This window comes from Pteropus medius, unplaced genomic scaffold (assembly GCF_902729225.1).
Source record: "Pteropus medius unplaced genomic scaffold, Ma_sr-lr_union100, whole genome shotgun sequence".
Taxonomy (NCBI): Eukaryota; Metazoa; Chordata; class Mammalia; order Chiroptera; family Pteropodidae; genus Pteropus; species Pteropus medius.
The window spans coordinates 764,742-770,180 of NW_024344241.1; positions in this window are offsets into that span (position 1 = coordinate 764,742).

Sequence of the window (5,439 nt, forward strand, 5' to 3'; positions counted from 1 at the left end):
CAGTTTATTCAGGGAGATCTCAGGGCTGTACTAGAAAAAAAAATGTGCCATTAAAATAAATTTCTCAATTTTTGATTTACAAAACAGAAAAAGCAAATATTCTCAGACTTTATCAGCCCATGGCTATAAGATACTGCTAACAATGAGTAGCTAAATGTTGCCAGTGGTGTGCATCCATTTCTTGATAAGGATACCCAGCATCTGTGCAAAGTTCCAATAATTATGTCTGGAAGTCCTTGGGAATGACCTCATCTATGGTTAGAATCAAGTGTGCATCTTATGGGAGCTTTTCTTCTTTCTCTTAGTAGATGCTTATGATGCGTGCTCTTTATTGCTCTATTTCTCAGTGTGCCTCAACATTCCTCCAGGATGATGGCATTCATTCAGGTGGATTTTCTAGGCTTTCCTAAGGTGCAAAGCTGAGAGAAATAGAGGAGATTGGTCCAATTTCAATAGAGCTCAGAACTTGTTTCTGGGTCTTGGTGGGACAATAGGTGTCCCATTGCTCTCGCCTGTTTAAGACCTTAGCTTTCCCTTTCCTATCTTTTTTCCACTCCTTGCCAAACAAAGAAAGAAGACAACAAAAACAAACTGGGACATGGGACATCTTCTTTTCCCCAGTCCCCTTTCCTCACAGGATTTCTAGGCTCCACAACCCATTCTCAGATGAGATTAAGTGTCCTTGGCTTCCTTTCTAAAGCAGTTCTATAAAATAACAGGTTCTGTCAGAGCTCTGCAGAACTTTCTCCCCACCCTCGGCCAAGTTCCAGTCTAATGTGAATAGTCCAACTGCAAGGTGACAAGGCACATTTGTTTAGGGTTTTCTTTTCCCTAATCTGGCTGTACAGAGTGGGCAGTACTTGCTTGTTCATGGAAGCCAAATGTTTTATTTTCTATTCCGAGAAAACTGTTGTTTCATTCAGGAGAATGAGTTGATGCTGAGTCTGTGATTAAAAATAAGTTTCAAGTAAACAGGTTTCTGGGGGAAGACTCCCATGGCTATGCAAAGGAATTACAGTTAATTCTAAACATGACGGACTTTAAAACTATTATGAGACAGTAATTTTAGCAGTCCTACAGATGATTAAAAAGCCATTTTCTAAAATATTCTCACTGGAGATTTTTTTAAAAGAAAAAATTTAATTGCTCCAATCAAGCATAACTACTTTCTGCTTATGGTGTAATTTGTGTACTCTGATCACACGGTATGTGACTATTTGTCATAATTTTATAAGTATATATTCCCCATTGTAGTGATTGGCTATCATTAATTGTGAATAATTCCTTCCTCATTAAAGTACCGCAAAAAAGATGAAAAAACAAGGGCCAGAAAACAAAAGGAGAATGGGAATCCAAGTTGGAGTCCTCTTCACAAATGTGGATTAAGTTTTGAGGATTTTATAAACTACATCCATTTGGAACACATTGAAAAATGATACAAACAAGTGACAAAAAATAGCTTTTCAAGATTTCTTGGTAAAAAACAAAACAAAACAACAACAACCTTAATATTCCTGATGCTTTTTCTGCTTCAGGTAGCAATTACTTTATACAACTCAAACGAGCTTTACTTTAAAACATTTAAATCTGCTGCAACTCTTCTCTTTAATGTATAGGTTAAACCATACTGACAGGAAACAGGAAACTACATAAGGATTGTCCCAAAGGGGCCATTTCTGAATGTAGTAATACCATTACTTAGGTAAGGAACATCAAATCCTTGCAATATGCAAACGACTCAGAATATATAACATCTAGAAGTAACATCTATCTAAGTAGCTTAATAAGCTCCTTAATATGGATAAGTTGTATAATTCTAATAAGACCAAAAACAATCCAGGTTTATTTGGAATACTACAGAATTCAGGACAATGAGAGCAGAGTACTGTGCTAATCATAAACATCTGTAGTCAGCTGGCTGTAACACTTTATTGTCTTGGTATAATAAAACTTCTCATGCATTTAAATTTATATGGAATTGCCTACCCCCCTATCCATCGTCTCCATTCCTTTCAGGTGAGGTCTTCTGTCTGTTCTTCCCCCTCCTACCTCCGCTCTCTGTGCTTCTATTGTGGAATGCACCCTTGTTCTGCAAACTCTCCTACTCATCATTCAAACATATCCTGAATTCTCACCACTTTCTCCATAAAACCTTAAATAAATCAATCCAGAAGAGTTCACAGAATGCTCTTTAGCCTTCCTGATGAAGTGACAGGGAGAGTGATGGCAGTTCTCTGGCTGGTGACATGCCATTGACATGGATGTCCCTTAATGCCTCAGACCAATAAATTCATTGCCTCTACATGCAACTTTAGAAATATTTTGCTTACTCATATAATTTACATATTTGTCGACATTTTAAAATTTATATATTTGTTGGCACTTTTGACACTTTTTTTTATTTTTCAAATTAAATCAATGATTATATATTAGTCCCTTATATCTGCAAGACACTTCTATCCAAATCATCATCAAGTCCTGGACTTGGATCAGACAAAGAATAGCATTGAAGACCTCATGAATTCTACCTATCGGTCTTATATTTCTTAACATAAGCAAGATATCATAATATCCTCCATGTTTACATTTTCCTTTGTGTGTGTGTGTCCATGAATGTGTGTGTGACTATTATTGTTTCCACCCAACATAATAACACTCAAAAGGAGTGTCCCCTAAATCAACCTCCAAGTGTCCCAACACTATAGGCATTCACATTTCTTGGCTCTCTCTCTCCATTTATCTGCCCTCTGCATCTCATTATTGTCTTTTTGTCACATTTACCTGATTTTTGACCTCATGTTTTGGCTCCTGTTATTGTTTCCACATTTGCCCTTTGGAATTGATGAGTAGATATAAGTTCTTTCTGGATTTAACTCTCATTTGTCCTCGAACATAGGTGACTTTTGTGCTCTGATTTGACTTCTCTTTGGCTGTTGCTGATCATTTCATAGCCTCCTTTATTCTCGGCTCTCAGAGTTCCGTATCGGCAAGTCCTGAATTGGAATTCTAAGGAGGTGGAGAGGCAGTGCTTAAACATTATCTATTAGCCAGTTGATGAATAGACACATATTAATAAAACCAATCCCTGTTCCTGAGGAGTTTATGGTCTAGTTGAAAAGATAAATTTGTAAACATTATTTGTAAAATAATTTAATAGTGCTATAGCAAAAAGAAGTACACATTGCTATGACTGCTCAGAAAAAGATAGTTGTGTCTCAGTAAAAGATATTTAGAAAATATTTAATTAAACAAAAGAAATAAGATTTTCCAAAGTAAAGCTATCCCAATTATGTAAATATTTAAACAGAAACTGAAAATTTCTATTACAATTATCATACAATGTACAGCTTCTTGCTCATCAATTTGCTTACGAAACGTCTTTATTTAGATGTGACTAGAAGAATGTCTGTTTTGACAAAATAGATCAACATTATAAAAGTTAGTTTAAAGGAAGAGATCTGGTGACAAGTTTATGGAAGTTGGGAAAAGAGCTAAGCACATTAGATCATATACTCTTTAGGATATATTGACAGGCTGAAATACTTCTCATTCCAAAACGAAACCAAAGCAATACAAATACTGCTATTCTCTTGACCTCATAGTCCCTTCAACCTATGCCCTTTCAATGTTCTTTATCTGTTCTAAGCTTCTGAAACATGAACAGAGGAGAAGAAACTCTACTTTGGAAAAAAAAAAGTAGTTTACGCTTAAGGTCTTTAATTTCTTGTTTCTTATCTGGTGGTCAACGGAGGAACGTTTCATCTGGCCACTATTCTATGTAAACTGTTCTCCTTTAGGTGACTATTAATTCTCGAATTAAACAGACACTTTTAGCTCTTATCCTGCTGGACCATTGATTTCATTTACTGCCACTGATTAGTCCTCTTTGGAACTGTTCCCTTAATTTTATGCCAGATTTTTTGGTTCTCCTACTTCTGCCATCATTTCTTCCCTTATTCCTTTGTGAGCCTCACTTTTGCTCACCATTTTAAGCACAACATTTTTTTGTCCTAAGCCCACTTTTTTTTCCCATTATTTTTCCTCCTGGACAAATTCATGGCTTTAGTTATTTATATGTATACGAAACTCGATTTATACTCTCAAACGAAACTACTCTCCTGAGATATAAACTTTCATATCCACGTGCTTACGGAACTACTTACAGAACTCCAAAGCATTTTAAAATTAATAAGTTTAAAATGAAATAAATCAACTCCCTGCTTCAAAACATGTTCTTAATCTTCTGCTCCCTATCTCAGTTGTTGGTTCTAACAGGGTCAGGAGTTTGGAGTCATTATTGACTCTTACATATCCTAATTCCTAATGCCTAATATTATCAGTCAATATTAGTAATTAATTATTGCTTTAAAAATAATTTGTAGTTCTTTCATTTTTTTCTCCATGTCTATTACAACTGTCCAGTTTAATTAAGCTGTTAAAATCCTTCTCAGGTCAATTACAGTAGACTTTAATTGGTTCTTTGCCTTTATTCTTGGTCCACCTAAATTTATATTTCATAATCCTTACATAATAACAACATATGAGCTAAAGTGAAATCTGTCTGACTCATGTCAATAGCTTCTCAGTGCCTTGGATATAAAATTCAAGTTTCTTAGAATAGTGTAAAGGCTCTATTCTGTGTTACTGTATCTGTCATTGTCCTCATTGTCTCATACCTCATTTCAAATATAAGTTTTAGTTTTACTAACTTATTTGTAGATACCTGCAAACTCTCTATAGTTTTTCATTTGCATGTTTTTTTTCTACCTTGAAAATACTCTACTTTTTCACTCTTTTTTGTTCAGCTAGTTCTTATTCATGCTTTTAAAAAAAGTTTTATTAAATTTATTTGGGTGATATCGGTTAATAAAATTTTGTAGGTTTCAAGTGTACAATTCTATAATCTCTCATCTGAATATTGCATTGTGTGTTCATCGCCCAAAGTCAAATATCCTTTCATCACCATATATTTGATCCCTATTACTCTTTTCTACTTCCCCCACCATCACACCCCTTTCTCTCTGGTAACCACAAAACTTTGTGTCTATGAATTTTTGTTTTTTCATTTGTTGCTTTCAGTTTTATATCCCATATAAGAGTGAAATCAACATGGTTCTTGACTCTTTCCATCCGACTTAATTTTACTTAGTATGATATTCTAACATCCGCCCATGTCACAAATGTCAATATTTTACAAATGTCACAAATGTCAATTTTCTAATGGCTGAGTAGTATTTCATTGTATGTATGCACCATATCTCCTTTATCCAATCTTCTATTGCAGGACACTTCAGCTGTTTCCATGTCTTGGCCACTGTAAATAATGCTGCAATGAAGTTATGGGTACATATATCTTTATAAATGAATGTTTTCAAAATTTGGGGGTAGATACCCAGAAGAGGGATTGCTGGGTCATATGGTAACTTTATTCTTAAATTT